Below are 23,598 nucleotides of genomic sequence, written 5' to 3'. Positions count from 1 at the left end.
TGTCATTATAATTCTGGAGCCTGGTGTCAGGTATTTTGTGTTGTTCTTTACCTTTACACAATCATTTTAATTATATTTATTGTTCTCCTGATTTTGCTCACTTTATTTTGCATCAGTTCAAATAAATCATAACCTTCTTGATATTTATCATATTTATTGTTTCTTATACTACAGTAATATTCTTGATACTACTCATGCGCTGCAAAGTTTATAACTATTTCCCAATCAATGCGTATACATTTTATTTGCAGTGCTTTGCTACTGCAAGAGTACTTACATGATTATTTTATGGTATATGGGCTATTTCTTTCTGTGAACTTCCTTGAGTTCTATTCCTGGCAGTGGGATCTCTGGCTCAAAGAGTGTAGACATCTTAATCACTGACTTTTAGTATAATTCCTAACTGCAGAATGGTTGGACCTAATACATAGCTCTGCCAGCAGTGGCTTACTTTACTGATCTTTGCACAGTAACCAATACTATTTCCATCTTTTCCATCAATTCTTACTAATTTGATTACATTTGCTCAACATTATTTCCACCATTTCTCCCATTTGTCATTTGAAGTTTTTGATTTTAATCCCTATATAGAACTCCCTTTTTTCATTTTTAATTTAATTTAATTTTTTCCAGTTACATGCACAGATAGTTTTCAACATTCATCCTTTTGCAAGCTTTTGAGTTCCACTTCCCCCCACTACTTTGCAGCAACTAACCTGATACAGGTTGTACATGCAGCATCATGTTTTACATATTTCCATATTAGTCATGTTATAAAAGAAAAGTTAGAATGGTGGGGGGGAGAACCTTGAGAGAGAAAGAAAAAGCATATGCTTTTCAAAAGTGAACATAGTATACTTTGCTCTACATTCAGACTCCATGGTATTTTCTCTGGCTATGGATGGTATTTTCCATAACAGGCCTCTCAGGAAATTCATGGCATTCAAATGATACTGCTGTTACCTGTTGGCTTTTTACCATAATTGTAAGTAGTGTTAGTTCAAATGGTCATCATAAACTCTTGAGTTTTAAATCTGGAAATCTAAATCTGATCTTTGCCAATCTGCTAGGCCAACCCCCTCATTTTTCAAGGGAGGAGACTGAGAGCCACTGATGGGAAGAACATTACCCAAGATCAGTTGGTGGCAGAGCAAAAATTCAGCCCTTAACTTGCTGACCTCCAGGTCAATATTCTTTGTAGTATTCCACAGAAGCATCTCCCATCCATAAAGTGTGTGCCAGTGTCTGGTCTTGTCAAGGATGTATTTTTTGGAAGGCAAATACATGAAGCCTTTCAAAGGCCCATTGTTTGCTGATTTCCCATCATGCTTCCTTCCTCCCTGGAGGAAAATGCTTTGCTTCTTTGATAAAGCAAACTTGCCTCTTTTCTGTTACAATTTTCAACTGTGTGTCTTGTTTTTGTAGTTTGGGATTCATGTAGCTCTCAGGCAAGTTTGTCTCAGACATTCCCATTTAATATTCAGCTGCAGCTCCAAGGAGTTTAACATTATTCATTTTTTAGAAATCAAAATAATCTAAAGTCAACTTGTGCTCTTCCTGTGGACATTTCAACTTTAAACCCTTTAAGGCACTGCCTGTTTTTCTTTAATTGTAACCAGCATCTGATATTTGCTACCCCTGCCTGGATCTTTCTTTGTCTCTCTCTGTCTCTGTCTCTTCTCTCTCTCTCTCTCTCTCTCTCTCTCTCTCTCTCTCTCTCTCTCTCTCTCTCATTCTCTTCTTCCTTCTTTGAAAGCAACCTTGTTATTGAATCTGACTCAAAGATGAAGGCAAACATACAAACCCTGGTTGGGATGTTGGATATCATAGAAACCCAACACAATTTAGTGGAAAACAGACCTGGGTTCAAGTTCCAGCTGTACCTTTACTAGAAATATGGCTCTGAGCACGTCAAAATCCTGTCTCTAGGCTTCACTTTCCTCATTCCTTATCCCAAACACTTTTACTTTCAATAACTTCAAGACAGAGATTATGTTATATAGAAATAGCTATAAAGAAAATACAGGTGAAGAAACAACTTTCCAAGTTCTGATATCCCAATATGGTTACAAAACTAGCAAGTGGCAACTGATGAAAATTCTGATTGCCTAACTGGAAGGGGTTTTGAACTAAAAGGGTCCTGAGAAGTTATCTACTATAATTGACTGTACAAAAGAGGCCACAGATGCAGAGGGAAAGAGGGAAAATGATTTGCACAAGACCTCACAAGTTGATGAGAGGTGCCCACACCCTCTGGCTCCACATCAAATACCCTTTCTGCAGTGCAGCCCTTGACTGTCTCTTGCCCTTTTCTTTTCCACCCCCTGTGCTGTCCCATGTGCCTTGGACAAGAATGAGGTGTCAGGGGAGAAGAGGGCTCTGAACTAGGGCCTCAGAGACTGCTTTTCTAATGGCTCAGTAGGTGAATTTCTAGATAAATGGTTTCTTTTGGACTCCTTGGGGTTTAATTTGATGTATTTCTAAGCCTGATATTGGGGGGGAGCAGCACTAGGACACAAACAAGGTAAGGATAATCTATTGAGAACATATCTGTTCTTATCTAACTGCACCAATGTGTGTTTCTGTCAAGTCTGATGCCAGCGTTCGCTGACCTCTGTGGGCAGGAGGACACTGACATGGACCACTCAAGGCCAAGCAGCAGGTCATTCCTGCAGCCCTGGAAATCTGCTCAGCCTGTGTCCTAATGGTTGTTTCCCTTACAAGGAAGAATTTAGTCATTCTACTGCACTGTATGCTGAACATTAGCTAGTGGTAGCATTTATATGTTTTAAGGTCTGCAAAATTGCCCCAGAGAAGTGGTGATTTGCCCAGGGTCATACAGCCGGTGAGTGACTGGGGCAGATTTTGAACTCAGTATTTCCTGACTCCAAGGTCAGCACTCTCTTCATTATGTCACCCAGCTGCCAGTTTCATAGAAGGAGGTGCCAGAAGGAATGAAGAAGCCTAGTTCAATGGTTTGGGGAGTTACTGGCTGCATTCTCCTTTGGGGGCCTCTGTAGATTGAAGAGGCTTGGATTAGCTAATCTCTCAGATCCCTTCCAGCTGTCTTTAGCCCCATGAATTCTGTTAGGACAAAGTTTAGGGAGCCATCTACTAAGAATAAGATAATACAAAGTGAAAATAGGCCATGTCCTCTATCAAAATAAAGTCAAAATAGGTACAGGATTTAGACATAAAGGGAAATACCATAGACCAGTTAAGAGATGAAGAAATACTCTATCAGATCTATGGAAAGTAGAGAAATTTTTGACCAAACAAAAAATAGAGTACATTATAAATTACAAAATAAATTATTCTGACTATATTAAATTTAAAAGGTTTTACATTAATAAAAACCAATGCAGCCAAGATTAGAAGGAAAACAAAAATTTGAGAAACAATTTTACAGCTAGTGCTTCTGATAAAGTTCTCATTTCTAAAATGATATATAGAGATAGATATAGATATATCATTTATAACATATAGAGAATTTAATCAAATTTACAAGGTTACAAGTCATTCCCCAATTGATAAATGATCAAAAGATATGAAGAGGAAGTTTTCAAATGAAGAAATTAAAGCTATATAGTTGCATGAAAAAAATGCTCCAAATCATTATTGATTAGAGATATGCAAATTAACCAACTATGAGGTACCACCCCACACCTATCAGATTGGCTAAGGTGACAAAAAGGGAAGATGATCAATGTTGGAGAGGCTGTAGGAAGATTGGGACATTAATGCATTGTTGGTGAAGTTGTGAACTAATCCAACTATTCTAGAGAGCAATATGGAACTTTGTTCAAATAACAACAACAAAAAAAAACTGATCATACCCTTTGACCCAGCAATACCAATACTAGTCCTATATCCAACAGAAATCATGAAAAATGGGAAAACTCCCACATTTTCCAAAGTATTGATAGTAGCTCTTTTTGTAGTAGGAGAGGACTACTTAGTCCAACTTCTCTTTCCCTCATCCATTTTACAGAAAAAAGAGTTTTACAATAACCAAGTTCTAGAGAATTTAAGTGACTTACTCAAGGTCATACAGCATGTCAGCAGCTAGCCTGGGATTAATAGCCCCAGCCTCCTGACTTCATCATTGAGCATCTGGTTCAATTTGACAACATATTTTTCAGCAAGGTCCAATGCCAGACATTGACCATATAGAGATGATGATAGGCCTCATCTTCTAGGAACATTCTAGGAACAGAGGCAGAGACAAATCAGTGTAGCATGGGTAGAACCAGAGAAAACACTCAAAGAAAATGTGCTGAGGAAGAGACCTGGAGGGCGTCAAGGAGGGGGGCTCCCAAGTAAGTCCCTGAGTAGGGCATGGCCTGCTGCTAGTTTTGTCTTTGGAGTCCCATTATTAGTACTGAGGTGGAGCTTATTTAATGCATATTGGTCCAAGGAAACAGACAGAGACCTATTGCACACTTATCCACAAATTGTTTAGCAGTGCCCTTGTTAGTGTAGCTCAGTGGATGGACCTTACAACACTGTGCTGGCCAGTAAACCTGGGCATCTTATTCAATGAAGGCTAGATTCACAGCATCATAGGGGCCCTAGAGATCATCTAATCCAGACTCTTTGATGACAAGGGGTGGAAACTGAGGCCCAGTTTGAGAAAGGAACTTCCTCAAATGAATGAGATCCAAAGGATTAAGCTGCATAATCTCTTATGAACAGCAGAGCTAGGATTCAAATCCAGGTTTTCTGCTTCCAAATCCAGAATTCTCCCCATTCTATGCTACTTTGGAAATCACCTGCAGGCCTATATGTTGGAACAAGCACATCCACCCCAGGGCTGTGAATGCTTCTCATGGACATCATAGCCCCACTTTCAAGCTAGGGACTTGGTTGAAATGAGTAATGCTGGCTGAAATGGGGTTCTGAAAATCCTCATTATCTATCAGGAGCCCTTCTATCCAACCCTGAAAGAAAAGTTGGTCTGCCTATTGAGCCTAATTGTGCTTTGCAAAGAATTTGTTCAGTGGAGAGACTCCTTCAGGGGAAGAAGACCAGCATTGGCCCCGTGGAGCAGCCTCATTTTTTGAAACTGTTCACCTGCTCACTTGGCCTCCACCCCCACCCCCACCCCCAGTCAGTGGAGAAGCCGAACTTAAAAGTTGCTTCAGGGAGCTGGCTGTGGATAAATAGTCTGTTGGACACCAAGAGTCATTTAGGGTTCTTTAATCTGTGCAGGTTATTAGAGAGTTGAACCAGGGGATTAAACTCTGAAAAGTAAGTGGAAATCCCTTGTTATCAGAAGTATCTTGAACTAAAGAAGTGATTCTAATATCTATGGGAGTTTTAGACTTCTTCCATCTGAAAGCACATTTCTTGAATAAGTAGAATTTTTAGGAATTTACCTTCAATTAGTCCAGTCTCACCAGAGCTTTATTACGTTAGGGGTGATAGAAAGAGCAACTGTAAATCTACACCCCACCCTATAGTGGTCTTCGGTAATGCAGTCATTGGACCTGTACAAGATACATGGAAAGACTATCCATGCTCCCAAACACCTTTGGTTCATCTTTCACTTGCCCCCCACACACACACACACATTGTCCTTCTTTGCTGTAGGATTCCCCTTCTGTCTGTTGTTCTCATCTTAGTCCAGGAAATCTTTGGGACTAAAAGAGAGGGAAAGAGGAGCCTGAGACAGCCCCTCTCTGCAATTCTATAATACACAGCTTACTGCTGCCCCCTTTCTCTCCAAAACCCACCGGCTGAGAGTGTAGCCATAATATTCATGAAAGGTGTATCAGACAGGAAGGCATGAGATAAGATTGTTCTGGGAAGTGAGAAGACCCAAGTCAGAGTGCAACAGGCCAACCATGACTGTGCTGAAGACACCAAAGTATCTAGAGCTTGAAGAGGGCTATACCAATGGTCTTCCCAAAACTACATTTTAGCCATAGAAAAGTGATGCCATTTTGACCCAAGTGCAAGAAAAGACAAACCCAAGTCAGATGAACAGAAGGGAAGATGAGACTATAACTGTTTAGGAAATCTACTCTATTGCATGCAAGGGAAGTGAAAGCATGTTGGTCAGTCAGGCTACTCAAGCTGCTGTGGAATGGAGAAGTTCTATCATTGCCATCGGTCTTGCCTTGGGTTGGAATTGATAGAGAGCAGACAGCTGGGAAGGACATTGACCTTACCCTGACTTCTTGAGTAGGGCAGCTAGTAGTAGTATAGAGCTTTGCTCTCCTGCTGTCACTTTGATCTGCTTAGCTAAGAAAACTATGTTGGATGTTGGCTGTGAGGTCTTGCATTTGTTAGAGAGGAGGATTCTAGTGTGCATCACTGAGGCTCCATCAGGGACCAAACTCGCTTCTCTCTTTGAGTCATAGTGTGTCAGAACGGGAAGGGATTTGAGAGACAGCCCCCTCCTCCCTGCCCCTCATTTGACCAAAGAGCTTCCCTGGGAGGAAGGAGGTAGTACAAATAGGATTATGTCTCCATTTTACAGTTGAAAAAAGGGAAGCTCTGAAAGGGTGAGTGACTTGGCCAAGGTCACCCAGCTCATACACAGTAGAGCCTCCCAGTCAGGTCTGTGTTCTTCCAGTACTGCCTCTCTCATGGTAGTGGTAGCTAGTATTTACAAACTCCATTATGTTGTGATTTGGGAACAAGAACATGGGAGAATGATGGGGGAGTACTGAGTGCACCAAAGGCAGATTTCATTTTATTTCAGGAGCAGCCAATGAGTCTTTCCAACTGCATCTGATTCAGGGCTGAGGGATAATCAGTAGCGATCTTGGACCCTCATGTTGGTGATCCTCATGCATTTTTCCTTGTGGTGGGAATTGTCTTATAATACAGTCATGAGATCTCTAACCCTTGAAAAATGAACATTCTCCCATTGTCCTCATTGTCATTCTCTGAAAATTGTTGTACATTTTAGTCCCCACTCATCATAAATATGGCATGTGCCACTTTCTCATTCTGGTGCAATAGGTTTAATTAATAGATTGAGTATCATTATGATTGCAAATTATTTGCAACTTCCATATATCCAGATGATCTGGTCATTTATTTATACTTGGTGTATGTGGTTTTCCTTCTTTCTTTTTTTTTTGTAAGGCAGTGGGGTTAAGTGGCTTGCCCAAGACCATGCAGCTAGGTAATTGTTAAGTGTCTGAGACCAGATTTGAACTCAGGGACTCCTGACTCCAGGGCCAGTGCTTTATCCACTGTGCCGCCTAGCCGCCCCCTATGTGTGTGGTTTTCAAAATGAGCTTCCTCGTATATCCATATGTGTATATCACCATTCCTTTGATGAGTTCAAAATGCTGTACTTGAAGCTGTCACCTTGTAATATTTATTGGTATGAAGTTGTGAGGAGGTGAGGAAGCAAGGAATCCTAGAGTCCCGGGGTGGGAAAAAAAAAGGAACCGTAGGGGCCATCCAATTCAGATACCTAACCAGTGCAGGAGTCTTCTCCAGTATCTCTGCCAAACAATTAGTCAGACTTCGCCTAAGTCCTTCTCATCAAGTTCTCAACATCACTAGATGCAACTCATTCCTTTGAGAGAAAAATCTCTTTGTCAAATAGTTCTTCCTTTAAATTGATTCCCCATCTGGAATGCCTGTAGGCTGAGTGACTGTAGGTAAGTCACTTAACCTCTCTGGACTTTCATTTTCCTCATCCATAGAGTGGGGCTGAATAACAATACTTGTGGCACCGACTTTGTGGATCAAATTAGATCACAGATGTAAAGTGTTTGACAGACCTCAAAGCATTATGGAAATGTCAACTCTCTATTATTAATCATAATTGAAATTGACCTTCCCATGCCTTTTATCCTCTGGTCTTAGTTTGGCCCTCTGAGGATTTAATCACTATCTTCAAATATTTGCTGGGGAAGAAGATTGATGATGTGTGGCCCAAGAGGGCTTCTCTTCTCCAAGGCAAAATCTCCCCAGTTCAAAAGCCATCCTTGGATAATAGGGTTTCTAGTCTTTTATCACATTGCTTTTCCTCCTCTAAATAGAATCTTCATCTGAACACTGTTTGACTTTTATTACAGCTAAGCTCAATGAAAAGGTAGTTACATAGTACAGTGGATGGAATGTTGAACCCAGGAAGACGCATATTCATGTGTTCAAATTTGGCCTCAGACACTTGGTAACAGTATGACCCTGAGCAGGCAAGTCATTTTACCCTGTTGGCCTCAGTTTCCTCATCTGTACAATGAGCTTGAGAAGGAAATGGGAAACCATTCTTATATCTTTGCCAGGAAAACCCGAAATGGGGTCACAGAGAGTCCGACACAACTGAACAGTAACATCAAGCCCTCAATGAAGCCATTGGCAACATGATAGAGTAGCCAGAGACCCACCCTCACAGTCAGGATACTCTCAGTTGAAATCTCACCCCTAACATATGTGGGCAGGGCCCTGCAGTCCTCAATCCAAGCAACTATCTGAGTCTAAGTTGCAAAACAGTTGCCTTCCTACATTGGCAGAGGGAACTTCCTCACCAGGGGTTGTTTAAGTTGCCAAATCATTCATCTCCTACTGGTTTTTAATATTGTTTTCAATTGTGTCCAACTTCATGACCTTGTGGACCTCCGTCCATGGGGTTTTCCTGGCAATGATTTTGGAATGGTTTTCCATTTCCTTCCCCAGTGATAAACAGAGGTTAAGTGACTTAAGGTCCAAAGCTAGGAAGTTTCTGAAGTAGAATTTGAACTTGGGTCTAACCTAATTCCAAACAAAGTCTTTATCTACTGCTCTACCTAGTTGCCCCTAGACTATTGAACCAATAGGCCTTTTTTACATGAACAACTGTTAAGATTCTCCAATTTCATCCATTTATCTCTACCCCCCGCATTCAGTAATTTGGAATTGGATTTTTACCTAATGCAGGATTTTATTATTGTTAGCTTCACTGGTCTCAGGTTTCCTTTATACTCCTAAAAATTATTAAGCCATCCCACCCCAAAGGTCTTTTATTTATGTGTGTTCTATTTAGTGATATTTCCTACTTTAGACATTAAAATGGTTTATTATTATGAAAAGAGTTTTGACCTTTCTGATCCCCTAAAAGGGTCCCCAGACCACACTTTAACAACTGATGTTGCAGTCTACTGATATTTTCTATACTGATTCTGTCACTCAGGGTGAAATCTATCTTCCATCATTTTTTCACCTGCAAATTTGATAAGCATGCCTTCCAGCTCTTCATACAAGTCATTGATAAAAATTATTGAATGTGACAGGGTCAATTTCAAAGTTCCTGTCATGCCAGTAGAAATAGACCTCCTGACTTCACTGGGCTAGAGTTGTTCCACCAGCTCCAAAACCATGCACCTCTACTATTTTTTCAGCTGTACTTGTCCACAAAGATTTCATGAGAAACTTCAGCAAATATTCTGTTGAAATCAAGATCCCCTACATCTATAGACTTTCCCAATCAATATAACCTTGCCCAGAAAAGAAAATCAAATTAGTTTGACTTGACTTGCCCTTAGTTAATTTAGTTGGCTCCCAGTAACCAGTTTACTAATTTTCTCCTTTGAATTGTAGGGTCTCCTTTGAAATTATCACAAAATGTTTTTTTTTTCTTAGAGATCAGCATAAAACTCACTGGAATGTACCTGTTCTCCCTTACTTAAAAGAACTGGAAAGGAAACTGAGAAAGTTGAATAAGAGAAAGGAGAGAAGTAGTATTTGTCTCAAAGGCATATTAAGTTAATTGTCAAAAATACACAAGAAGGTGATTTGTCTGAATTCCTTTTATCACTAAGTGCTAGGAAATATTTAGCAACTAGCTCCTTCATTTTAAGGTGTGTACTAGTGATGTCAAACTCAAATCAAAAGTAAACCATAGGGGCAGCTAGGTGGCGCAGTGGATAAAGCACTGGCCCTGGAGTCAGGAGTACCTGAGTTCAAATCCGGTCTCAGACACTTAATAATTACCTAGCTGTGTGGCCTTGGGCAAGCCACTTAACCCCATTTGCCTTGCAAAAACCTAAAAAAAAACCTAAATCATATACAAGGATGTCTATGGGCCACATGTTGACTTGGAAAACCAAATATTAACATTAACTGTGTTTTTATTTATTCTGTTAAATGTTTCCCCATTTCATTTTTAATCTGGTTCAAGAAGTTCTCAGGACTGTTGCTAGCCACTGTGATACTTCTGGTATAGACTGTGAACCAAATCAGTCAAGCCCTGAAGTTAGGTTGCTGATTTACAGGTGTTTCCAAGATGTAATTCTCTCCCGCTGCAAATTTGACTGTGCCCAATTAGTTGAAACACACCTTTGTACGTCCAGGCCAAAGCCAAACAGGTCAGGGTGCCCAATAGACCCAAACACTGGCAAGAATTGGAAGGTATCTCAGACATTCCAGTTCAGCCCTCTCATCTGACTAAGGACGATACTTTGGCCTAGAGAGACTTGCCCAAGGTCAAAGACCAAGTTAGCAGAATCAGGCCAAAAAACCCAAGTCTCTTGACTCCCAGCCTAGCACTCTTTGCATCGTGCCGTACTTGTATTTAGTAATAGACAACTTGGAGTGGATCCCCTAGGGTTTGTCGATAATCAAGGTGTAAAACCCAGCCATTTCCCCAAATAGAAGTTTAGCTGTTTTGACTCAGACTCAAAAGATTGTGCTGTTCTTTCTCCTTAATTAGAGCATCCATCTGTTTTCCTGGTCCCAAGGTGAAATTCATTGGTCTGTAATTACTAAGATATCCCTGGGCTCCTCTTTTGAAAATAGGGCCCAGGTTCAGTACTTGGTAGCAGACTCTGGGAATCCAGGCATATCCTTGTCATTGGCTCAGCTGTGACTTTCTGGATCTCTATCTACTTCACTCAAGCCAATGATTTTCAATTCTAATGATTTCTCAAACTGCTCTCCAGAGTGTTCTTTGGGATACTTCCTTTGGGAAGACATTCCCAATGGCCCATTAAAAAGTACCCACAATGGGGTGACTAGGTGGTTCAGTGGATAGAGCACTGGCCCTGGAGTCAGGAGTACCTGAGTTCAAAGCCAGCCTCAGACACTTACTCATTACCTAGCTGTGTGACCTTGGGCAAGTCATTTAACCCCATTCCCTTGCCCCAAAAAAGCACCCACAAAATGCGAATGTCAACCAAGCTATAGCATGAGTCAGAAATACAAAAAAATTATCTTATGGACTTCATTTATTCATCAAATGGCTAAATGCTTGCTGTTCACAATATCTTCCTCCAAAATCTTCTCATTGGATCATCATGGCCTGGAGGTGATCCTAATTGAAAACTGTGTCTCACCTAAGCTTGGAGGACCTTTGTATTTAATGGTTAGCACAGGACTTGGCATGCTAGGTGCTTGAGAAATGTTTCTTGAATGAATGCACACAGGCACAGGAGTCCTAGGAAGTGTTTAACAACTGGCTCTCCAGAAGAATAAAAGCATTTTAAGTTTAAGCCTTCAACCCACTTAAAGTTTAAATTTCACTATTAAATTATCCTATTATCCTCATTCCTTCTCTAAGCCTATGCAATCAACAAAACAGTAAATCAATCTCCGATCTGTAAATTTCCAAACTGCTAATGCTCATACACACACACACACACACACACACACACACACTGAACATTTAGCTATTGGCTCTGGTTCGGGCAGACTCCAATACGACCTTGTATGGAGATAGAGTTGTTCAGGGAGAACTACCAGGCAAGCAAACTGTGGCATTTCCTCAGTGGGTTGGACCAGGATCCTGGACTAGGTGTTCCAATTTTGGTGACCCTGATCAGTTTGGGTATCAAGAGGAAGCAACTTGTTTTCCCAGGTGAGGATCCGGTCTCTTTTACTCCACAATTGTGGAGTGGGTCCTTGAAAAATTAGGGAATTTCTCTGAATTTAAAGAGGCCATACCTGCAAGGAGCCGTTTAGCATGCACATCCTTTCCTTCTCTTCTCATCAAAGGGGGGTGTTGATTCTCAGCTTATCTATGATTTGCAGAAAAAAATTGACTATGAGGATGACATGGTACCCCTTCCAGGTAAATCACAGAGGAGTCTTATAAGGCAGACATGTTGTTTAGCAGCCATTCCCTACTTGGAAAAGCCAGCTGCCAGATCTATCAGAAGTAGCAGGGGAAATTAGCTTGGAAAATTAACACGGACCCACACAGTTGGGCACTTGGTAAGTTATAGCCAGTGTGTGCATTGCCACAGAGCAGTTGGACTGCTGTCTCACTGCATATGCCCCTTGGTTTTGAGTTAACTCAACCTTTAGGAGATTAACTACAGCCAACCTTGTGGGGAGAGTGCTGGGGGATGGTATGGTTTGGGAGGCTTGGGAGTTTCCTGTGTCACCATGAATACTAAACTGAGTCAAAGCTCAAGTCGAGTTGTTTAGTCTGTGAGTCAGTTTCCCTACCTCACAAACTGGGGGCATGTACTTGTTTTCCACCTCTCTGCCCTATATTTTCTTGCTCTTCACTGTCCTGTTTTAAATCGCCTTCCTTAGGAGGATCTGATGCCATCAAGGACAGCAACACATTCTTCTAGGGACCTGGGAACAATCTGACTGAACACAGCCTATTTCCCATTCCTTGCACCTATATAAAATGGGGAGGAGGCTATTAGACTAGATTGTCTCTCAGGGCCCTTTAGTGTTGACATTTCTATGAATCTGTGACTGTAGAATGGCACACACTGTACATGAGCACCCTTTGTAACACAAGGGAAAGAGATCCAGGGCCAGAGCCATGGCCGCTACCATTGCCATGTCTTCTAGTCACTACTGATATATCTCCACTAATCCTCTCCATACTGTCTATTAATTCTAATTAACAAATTCTCTGGCCACCCTTAGAGCACCTCATCTAATAGTCAATCTCAACCTTCACCAAACCACATATATACCAATAGCCTTCCTACTTCCTGGAATCCCAAAATCCCACTACAGAAATGTCAGAACACTTAAGTAATCATCTTATCATTTGGTCCCACCATGGAAAAACCCCTGGAGAGAGTATATACAGCCTATGCAGGAATCTCCTCTAACATCTGTTCAGCTCATTTCATTGGTGGATAGCATTCTTTGTTAGGAAGTCCTTCCTTACATGAACCCCTACATCTAGCTCATTCCTCCTAGTTCTGTCTTCTTGAGTCAAACAGAATCCCTTGTGCCTGTCAGACAGACCTTCAAGGCCTTGGAAGCAGCAATCCTGGTGTGCCCTCTAAGTTTTCTCCTCCCTTTCATTTCCCCAGTTTCATGTTCTCTGGTCCTCTCACTATCCTGGTTCTTTTATTCTAGTTTCTCAGTTTCCTTCCTCCAATATGGCACCTGGAACTGAACACAAGTACTTCAGGCATCATCTACCCAGGGTAAAAGACAGCAAGACTCTCCACCTCCTTCCTAGCCTAACATGTTTCCAGGCATTTGGATATGGTGACAGAGAGAGAGAAGTGAAATCATGGTGTGGGAGGGATAGAATGAGTGAGTCAAGGCCCAGAGTCAAAAATGAAAACATCAAGGGTATTCTAGAGTTTTAGATGTTATCTAGGGAAGCCTACTCTTAGGATCAACATTTTAGAGCATCCTCCTTATGATATGGATGAGGAAACTGAGAGTAAAGAAACTGGAATGACTTACCAAGGGTCACACAGCTAGTAAGTGAGGTGGAATCTAAATTGAAGTCTTCCAGACTCTAGAGCTGAGGCTAGCTCTCACTCCACTGTGTTACATAGCTGCCTCTGAGCAGATTCTTCTCACTTGCTCTCCAAGTCCAAACCCAAACTGGTTCTCACATTGGAATGCTCCCCGAGCACCCTTCAGTGGCTTCTATTTTTAATGGTTCCTTTTTCATCTTCTTCCCTTTCCTGAGCTCATCCACCTTTTGGGATAAATGTGCCATAAGCCAGCTGCTTTCTCCTGAAAGTCTTGGGCACTGCATGTCAGGGTCCCAAAGATTAGAACACAGGACATCAGGTGACAGCATACTCCTTTACCCATTTTCAAGAGCACCTGGCTCTGTTGCTGTGGTCTTGGGGTCTAGCACATTTGATGCCTCTGTGACTTCCTCCAGATAGCAAGAACAATGGTTGTGATTTGAGAGAATTTTAAATGCTAAGGTTGAGAATGGGGGAAATCTGAGTGCTAAATGCAATCGGGAAGCATTCCAAGGCCAGGAATATTTAAACAAACAGATAAACAAACATAAAAAGTAGAAAATCATCCCTCCATGCTTCAAAGATGAAAGATAAGTTAGACCATCATCTACAGAGAGGACATTTCAAGAAGACAAGTGGTAAGAAATAGGACTGCTGATGAGGTTCACCCCCCTCTTTATAGCTCAAGAAAGAAAAGTGGTATGCCTAAAAATTACACATAGGCTAATTCAGTCCTCTCAAAGGGGGAAACTGAGGTTCTTCACTCCTAGAGTTCCCTTCACCCTGCATCCTTAGCAGTGTTAGGGGAAAGAGGGTTCAGGGGAGCAAATATCTTGGAGCCCCACCGCTGCTATTGGGAACCAGGCTCTCATTTGTGGTCCAATTCAAAGTGCTCTAGATTGGGAATCATGTGGTTCTGGTCTTGAATCTCCCACTAATTTACTTTGGGCATTTTACTTCCCCTAACTGAGCCTCAGACTCCTTTTTCTATAAAATGAAAGGATTGAACCAAAGCACAAGTCTGACGGGTACTCTCCTGCTCAATAAATCCTAATGTCTCCCTCTAGTATAAGGTAGGAACTCTCTTGGGTATTTAAAGCCTTTCACAATCTGGCCCCATCTTTCATTTCAGACTTTAGTTTGTATTGTTCCCTTTCATTCATTCTGTGGTCCAGCCTGTGATGCTCTTAAGCCAGAACCCCTTCTCTCCCCCATGGAATAAGCTACCATTCTCCACCACTTGCCAACCATAGTCTAGGGGCCAGGATTTTGTTGCACTCTTCTTGGGGGCTTTTTAAAGAAACCTCTAAAGCTCCCAGTGACTTCTATCTTCCAGTAGTTCTGGAACCAGGGTATGTCAACAAAGTGCCTGGTGAAGGCACCCTAAGGGAATCCAAGATCTTCATCATCCTTCCCCTAAATGGATCTGAGTTTGGTTTGCATAACCCTTCACATACCCATAGAGGTAGCTCATGGGAGTGAACATGGGAGTCAAAAAGACCTGGGTTCAAATCCTACCTCTAACACTTAGACCCATAAGAGCAAATATTTTGAGCTAGAAAGGTCCTTAGGAGATAGTAGTCCAAACCCCTTCATTGACTTGCCAAGGTAACATAGGTTAGTAAGTGACAGAGCTGGGATTCAAATCCAGGTCCTCTTTCTGTTGTACCCTACTATATGACTGAGTAAATTGCAACCGAGCTATGTCTGGGGATATCAGAGCTCATCAGAGATGAGCTCCAGTTGGTGAAGGAACTTCTCATAACAGATGTTTTCTACACTGATGAAATAGTATTATGTTCAGGATCTCATTTGATTCTCATGCCAACCCTTTGGAGGTACAGTATACAAGTATTATCCCTGCATTGAACATAAAAAACAGCCTCAGAGAGGTCAAATCACTTGCCCAAGATCACACAGCAAGTTAGCAACAGACTTGGCATCTGACTCCAACCCAATACCTTTTCCATTCCCCCATCACTGCCTTCCCTAACATTTGAGATTATAGCTTGAGCCAGAACTTGAGATGGAGGGTGAGAGAAAACAGAAGCCAGTAATGAGAAGATTCACAACCCAAACTCCAGATTTCTCTCCAAACTTTCAAAACAGTCCTTTTCCCATGTGCTGTGTCCAATTGCTATCTGCCCATCATCTTCTGGGGTACTGATGTCGAAACTGAGCCTATGGTGCTAATAGGTCACCTTCTCTAAGTGGTAGGTTGAATCATCACACCCACCTGAGATCATGAAATAACAGCTTAGAAACTTCAAGCTTGTATGTGTCAATAGATTTATGAGAAAGCTTCAAGTCACATTAAATATTAACAACTTACAGCCAAGCAGGGCTTCCAGATAGCATAATGGCCCCAAATTAAACTGGAAGGCTCTATTTAAGAAAAACAAACAAACACAAAGCCAACCCTGGAGAAGGAATTGCTTTCTGGCAGTGCTGGAGAGGCAATTTAACAAAAAGAGGAGGATAGATCAGTGGGCAGGGACTAACCCCCCATAGAGAGAGTCTCAGCTTTATGACTGCCTTTGAAACTCATAGAAGCTTCTCTCTTTAAAGGGCCCGGTAAGCAGAAAGGGCACCTAGCTGCTGAAAGGCAAGAAACTAGCCTCCATTTTAGTAGCCATTGTCCATGTGCCCCAGCCCACTAGGAATTCTTATTGCTTATTGAACCTCCAGTGGGTGACCCCAACAGGGTCTAGTGAGCACTCCCTACTAGTTCCAACCACTTCACAGAGATGCCAGATTAGGAAGTGTCCAGTGACCCCAACTAAACAAGATTAAAACTTCCTTAAAACTTAGCTTTTCTTTCTGCAAATATTGATTATTCCAGTTAACATGTTTCAAAAAGTTACTGTGTGCCAAGCTCCAGGAATACAAAGACTAGTCCTCGCCCTCAAAAAGCTTATATTTTCTTGGAAGGATATAATGTTAACATAAGTTATAAAAATAAGGTAGTTTAAGGAAGGAAAGATTATTAGCAATGGTATAAGGTGGGGGAATGAAATGAAGGAAGGCTTAAGGAGAAACTCAGCCTTGAGAGAAACTAATAATTCAAAGAAGGAAGGGCTTTTACATCCCAAACATAGAAGGACATGGTCTGTGGGGAGGGGAGAGATGAGAACGGGAAGGCATAGAACCTCCGAAGGGAGTGATTCAGAGTAAGTCTGGAAAGACAGGTGAAAGGAAGCCAGCTTCTAGAAGGCTTTCAGTACCAAGACTTGTATTTTTATTCTAGAGGCAAAAGGCAAAAGATGAATTTGGCACTTTATAGATTGGATTGGAAAAGAGAAAGACAAAAGAGTCAGGAGACTATTACTGAGGGCTTGATCTGGGGTGGTAGTTGTGAGAGAAGAGAGAGAAACGAGAGGCTGGAGAGAGAAGCTACATATGGTATGGGGGGAAACTCAATAAGACTTAGCAACTGATCGGATGGGGGGGCACATAAGGGAAAATTTGGGGATGAGGGAGTTTACAAACCTAGGTAGAAAGATGATACAATTTTCAACAGGAACATTCCAAACTAAGCGCAGTACAAACTGTTCCCCAATTTTGACCTGACCCCTGACCCTGAAACATAACATCTTCATCTCTACCAGCCTCCTCCATGAAACCGGCTCTGAGCCTCCCTCTCCTTATTCTATTTTTTCTTCTCTAAGTATTCTAATGTTCCTACATCACCTTATCAGAATCCCTCCTTTGCTGCTGTTAGTCAAAAGTATTTATTAGGCCCTCACTCCCTATTGTCTCCTATTTGGGTATTTCTCCCCTCCCTTGTCCAGTAGAGTGTAAGATCCTTGAGGGCAGACCCAATCCATGTCATTTTTCCACCTCCAGGCCTGAGTACAGTATCATGTACAGAGTAGGGGTTTAATATTTCCTGAATCTAATGGCTGTTTCCCTATTTCTCTAACCTCATTTCTAACCTCCTGTGACTTGTCTATGTGTTAGCTCTCCCAACCTCAACAGATCATAGTCCAGCTATGCCGTCTTTATCTTATGTGTTTTTCAGTCCTATCTTTACATAAATTCCCCATTGAGGATCTGCCTAATGTTCTGGAACCCTTTCTCTAATTCTTAATTTGAATTTGGAAGATTCCCAGTTGGTAAACAGGCAGCAAGCACATAGAAGGGCCCAAAGGCCAAAGTGTTCATTTAATTGGACAGTCTAATGGATCAGGGAAAAGATGGGGCCACAAGAGTGAATATTGTGTCTGTGTTCAAGCAGTCCTATGCCAACAGTGTAAATTCCTTTCCTTGCAATGAATGATTCATTATCCAGATGGAAAGGGGAATTGCTCTTTAATATTCTGCCCAGTCACCTAAATATGAACAATTCTCTTTGAAAACTGAGAAGGCAACATTTTCTCGTCAAACATTTTGTCCACTTTCACCAATACCTAACCCAGTACTCTGATCTTTGTTACTCCACCTTATCCTTTTCCCCAGGAGCTAACTTAACACGGCAATATAGAGCAATTTCCCTCCAGATCTTTGAGCCAGAGAGAAAAAGAGTTTATTACCCTGACATGCAGGGAGAAGGAATGTCTTGCCTTCACCTTTCCAGTCTAATCTCTTTTCTCTTTTTTTTCCACTTTTGGGGTTCCTGTGGCTAAAAGGTCATTTTGCAAGCCTTCTCTTTTCCTCCTCAAGGGACCAGTCAAAATCATAACCTGCTCCTGGAAATTCCCAAGGAAGTCCAATTTCTACTCTTGAGTGTGTTTGAGAATGTCCAAAATCCTGGGTTCCAGTTGTAGCCCCTCACACTTAACTTGCTCTGTGTCCTGTCCTTTTCTCATTCCTCATTGTCTCATTGGGGAATGAAAGAAGTTGTGAGTTCTTTAAAAAGAATTGTCTGATTTTTAGTGATTTAAGATATCTCTGAATATCTCCTTTTCCAGTCTTCCTAACCAGTTTAGCTAAATGAACTAGCACCTTCATAGGATCTCTGATCCTATAAAAAGACATTGACAGTGTCTCATACTATCCCCTGCTCCTGCTCTGTCTGTCTCTTTCTTCCTCTCTCTTCATATATGTGTATGAGGGCATGTATGTATTATATACACATTGACCATAACAAGTAATACGTACACAGAATTACACACCCACACAAATGAAGTAAGGAAGTGTATTTCCTTATATCTTCTCAGGGGGTCAAAATTTCTTGAAGATGCCATTCCAGCTGGCAGAGCCCAAGCTATACTAGGGTCTGTGAAGTTGGAAAGGCTTTCAATGTGGTCCTGGCACATTTTTGTGATCAAGGGAACTGCAGGTTTTCTGAACTCTGCCTTCCCCGTGTGTCAGTGGTATGATCTGGCAGTCCAGAAAGCTTCACCAACCTTGGAGCTAAAACACCATTGTATCCAGAAATAGGGAGGTACTAGTTCCTGCTGTCCTCTGGTTATAGCCCATTTGGAGCGTTGGGCACAAAGAGAGGAAACTATTTCATCCTCTGGGACTATGTACTTAGCTCCTAGCATAAAAAGTTTGTTGGTGGATTGTTTGGGGACACTATGTCATAGGAAGGACTTTGATGAGCCTGAGAGTTCACAGGGGGGTGACCAAGGTGATGAAGGGAGAAAATTGGTTGCTGGAGGGACTGATGTTTGTATGCTGAAGAGGCTTTGGGATGGGGAGCAGGGAAGAGTACCTTTACAAGTTTTTAAAGGGCAGTTATATGCATGAGGACTAGGTTTGGTCTTCTGGGATCCCAGGGCAGAATCAGAATTGGGGGGGAGGGGGATGGAGATTAGGCTTGTTCTATGGAGGACTGGACTGCCTTGGGAAATCCAATCCTAGAGATCTTCAGAGAAGGCTTGAAGGTTTGGGAATACTCTCAAGGGAATTCCAGGGCAGGGGTCCTTTGGACTCAATGATTCCTGAGACCACTTCTAACATGTAAGGTGCTGGGTCAACGAATGGACAGAGAGAGTTGGCCACCTATGTATTTCAGCCACATCAAATACATCCCTTCCTGGAGGAGCCAGAGATCTACATTACTGAAATGGCAGGACCTCAAAGTATTGTGCTTATTATCATCTTTATTTTGCATTAATAAACCTATGATTTCTACCTGAGTCAACCCTTTAAGATCAAGGAGTCCGGCTCCATATCTGCTCTCTCACCATCTGCCTACATGCACATAGGCAATGCTTAGACTTCCCTTGGCTGGTTGGATCACTCATTCCAACTCGAGTGGGACTGACCAAGGGACAGAGTCCCCCAGCCTGGTGAGAGAGGGAGACCATGATCTCCCAGAGCTCAAGGCTTCACTCAGGATTCTACCCGGACAAGGAAGTGATTTCCTTAGCGACTAAGAGGATTACTTCTCTCCTGGGAGTATTTGCATCCTGAGGGAGGATGGGAACCAGCTCTGAGGCCCTAAATTAGACTAAAATTAAAGGCTCTCTCCAGCTATTAAAGACTAGAAGGAAAAGAGAAATGAACATAATTTTAAGAGATTTTTTTAATGTATGTCTCTACATGACAATCCTCCAGAAGAATACAGCCTAATTAACACATACAAAACAAAGTCACTGGCCTGGCTCTGCTACCCAACCAGCACAAGTAAATCATTCACTCTCTGGGCCTCGGTTTCTTCTTTCAGTGAGAATGAAAATATATATGCTGCCAACACTGCCAATTTGTTGTTAGGGAAGCATTTTGGTAATGAAGCGCTATTAGGAGTATGAGTTATGTTGGGGGAATTCCATGTGTGGAATGTCCTTCCATGCACACAGATCCTTACTTTATATGTAACTTACACATCTTAAAGAGTTGCCACAAAGGCGGGGGAAGAGTTATTGGGGGGGGGGGGGACTGAAAGATGACATGTCTTACACTCAGCCTTCTCCCACCCTCCCCCCCACCAGATAGATTAGAAAATTAGCAATGGTTGAACTACAAAATCTTTTTCTCACTTGCTCTCTATGACTTTTGATACTGGTGACCACTAGTTTGTTTACACACTCTCTCCTTCAGTGTTCTGGCTTCCCTCTTGTCTGATCATGCCTTCTCAGTTTCCTTTGCTTAACCACCAACCATGTCCTTGCCCCCTTCACATCAGTGAGCTCCAGGACCATTTTTCCCATCTATATCACCTTGGTGATCTCATCAACTTCCATAGGTTCAGTGACCATTCTAGACCAAGGGCTTTCAAGTTTACATATCTATATCTCTCCTGACTTCTAAGGCAATACTAACTACCTGAAGGTACCCAGCTGTCCTATAGACATTTCCAATGCAACACATCCAAATCAGAATTCAATATTTTCCTTCAAAATCTTTCTAACTTCTTGGGGCAGCTAGGTGGTGCAGTGGATAGAGCACCGGCCTTGGAGTCAGGAGGACCTGGGTTCAAATGCGACCTCAGACACTTAATAATTACCTAGCCATGTAGCCTTGGGCAAGCCATGTAACCCCATTGCCTTGAAAAATCTTAAAAAAAAAATCTTCCTAACTTCTCTATTTCTGGTGAGAGAAGGCACCAGAATTTTTCCAGTTATTTGGGATGGCAGCCCCAGAATCATGCTAGACTCTTGATTCTCATCTCACCCACTTCTCCATAGCCAAGTAGTTACTGTGCCCATGTTCTAATAACAGAGACTCTTTTACATAAAAATCACGCACCGGCCCTGGAGTCAGGAGTAACTGAGTTCACATCTATCCTCAGACACTTACCTAGCTGTGTGGCCTTGGGCAAGTCACTTAACCCCATTTGCCTTGCAAAAAAAACCCTAAAAAATAATAAAAATAAAAATAAAAATCACATCTCCATTCACATAACCACCACTCTCTTCCCTTGGACTATTGCAATACCCTCTTAATTTGGATCCCTGCATATGATCTCTTACCTTATAAGACCAAGGTTCTGAAAAGACTGGTGTGACATGTCACTCCTCTGCTCCAGGAGCTTCAGTGGTTCCCTGCTACCTTTGGTCTAAAAGAAAAACTTCTCTGGCACCTAAAATTTTCCATAATCTGACTTCACCCATCTTTCCAAACTGATATCATATTACAACCCCTTTGTATACTGTATGATAGTTAGCTATGTGCTTATTTTGTATCAAGCACTGGGGACACATATCCAAGTCAAAAAAGGCAGTTCCTGTCCTCCAGGAGCTTCCATTCTAACAGGGAAGGATGGGATATTATAGGGAGATGAAAAGCTGGCAAGGTAGGGCCACTGTCTGGGGACAAGGTTGCTAGAGAAGGGTGAGTGAGAGCAGGGGTTTTGAAATAGTGACCTGGACTGGGGGCTCATAAACTACGAGAGTGGGATAGATGACCAGACCAGTGTGGGAAGGCAACTGTTGAAGAGCTAGATGAGCTTAGAGAGTGAGTCAAGGCAAGAGTGAAGGGTGCTTCTCTGCTCCAGCCCCAGCTCTAGTCCCAATGACCCTTCCATGAAATTCCACGGCCATCTCAGCACCTTCTCTTAGTCTAGCCTTCAGGCTCTAGGTATTCTCCTCCTCCAGGAACCCAAGCATAGGGCCTCTCCTGAGCTTCCCACTTATTAGTGCTCCCCCAACCCCTTTTGTACATACTCTGTATAAAATTTGCAAATATTTCTCTGTGAAAATGTTGTTTCCCTGCTGTTGAATATAAGACACACCCCACCCCCGCAAGGACATAGGAAATCTGTTCCTTGTCTTTGCACCCCTGGTGACTGGCACACAGCCAGCCATATAGCAGGTGCTTCAAGAGATATTTGATTCACCTAAGCAGACTATAGAGAGAACACATTATAGGCCCTTAAGTTACGGACTTGCACTAAATTCTCCATTTTTCTGCCAGCCTAGTCTTTTTAATCTAGTATCTGACCACATCCCTCTTGTACTCAAGTGGCCCCCGCTAGAGACAGGAAAAATCCAGCTCCTTAGCTTGGTAAGGCAGCACCCATATGAGCCAAACACCTCATTTTTACAGTCCTCTCCCTGTCTACACCCATTCTTGGTTCTGTCAGGATGAACAACTTACCATTCTCTTGGTCTTGGCCCTTAGCCATCATCATCTCTCACATTGCAACTGGATACCCCCCCCCCGACATGACCACCTATTGAAATCCTTCCCTTCCTTCAAGGCCTCAGTGGAGTTTGGATGACCACTTGTGGAAATGTCAAACAGGTAAGGGTTGAGCTAGATCACCTCCTAGGCCTTCCCCACCTCTAAGATAGTACAGTTCATTTGGTGGGTCAGCCAATTTGAAAGCCAGGCTTTGGTGGAGGGGAATAAGTAGCTAAGATCTATCTAGTCCTTGCCCTCCTTCACAACAACCCTGGGAAGTAGGCGCCTTCATTATCCCTGTTTTATAGGTGAGGAAACAGGCAAAATGATTTGCCCACAGTCACACAGCTGGTAAGTATCTGAGGCCAGATTTGAACTAAAGACTTCCCAACTCCAAGATAAGTGGTCTTTCCACTGGACCAATGAGTCCTGGAAACCAAAAGGCCCTCTCTCCCTCTGAGGATTCCCTCCCAGCTGTAACCCTACCCTTATCATGATGGGTATTACTCTCAGCATGTCTAGCTCCCAAAGCAAGTTTCTTCTCTTTTCAACCTAGCTGTTCTTGTCAGGGTAAAGGGACCTCCCGCCAAATGAGTTTCTAAGACATGGTCATGGAGAGCTGAAGTACTGGTCCTGCCCTTCTGAATAGTTGTAGTGTCCTGTCCCTAGAATAGGCAACACCTCCTGGTACCATCCGACTGTTTTTAGGATTTTCAGTCACCTCGGTGATGTGGCTCAGACTCTCTTTTCAGCCTCCTCCTTCTGGCTAACCCTGTTATCCCTGCTTATATATGGGTCTCATAAGCTTCTCATAAGCATTCATGGTGGGGCCTAGAGAGCTAAAGGCTGACCCTTAGAGCTACAGAAGAGGGACCTCATCTGGAACTAGGCTCCTCCTGACAAGCCTTTGGGACTTGACAGATGCTGTAAGGGGGTAGTCATCCAATCACAA

The 23,598-nt window shown here is 42.3% G+C and overlaps 1 protein-coding gene across 8 annotated transcripts in view; it reads left to right on the top strand.

The window, feature by feature from the left end:
- The window catches only part of ENOX2 (ecto-NOX disulfide-thiol exchanger 2), a 325,754-nt gene that overhangs the window by 214,801 nt on the left and 87,355 nt on the right, over window positions 1-23,598 (top strand). Inside the window, exon 1 of one of the 8 annotated variants that reach the window (XM_074208143.1) lies at window positions 22,690-22,766. The exons of the other annotated variants lie outside the window; for them this stretch is intronic. The gene's annotated coding sequence lies outside the window, so the exon portion shown is untranslated. Of the gene's footprint in view, window positions 1-22,689; window positions 22,767-23,598 lie in introns of those variants that run through there. 8 annotated transcript variants of the gene reach the window in all.

Source organism: Macrotis lagotis, chromosome X (genome assembly GCF_037893015.1).
Source record: "Macrotis lagotis isolate mMagLag1 chromosome X, bilby.v1.9.chrom.fasta, whole genome shotgun sequence".
NCBI lineage: Eukaryota > Metazoa > Chordata > Mammalia > Peramelemorphia > Peramelidae > Macrotis > Macrotis lagotis.
The sequence above is the reverse complement of the archived record's forward strand: the minus strand, read 5'-3'. Positions and strand labels throughout refer to the sequence as shown.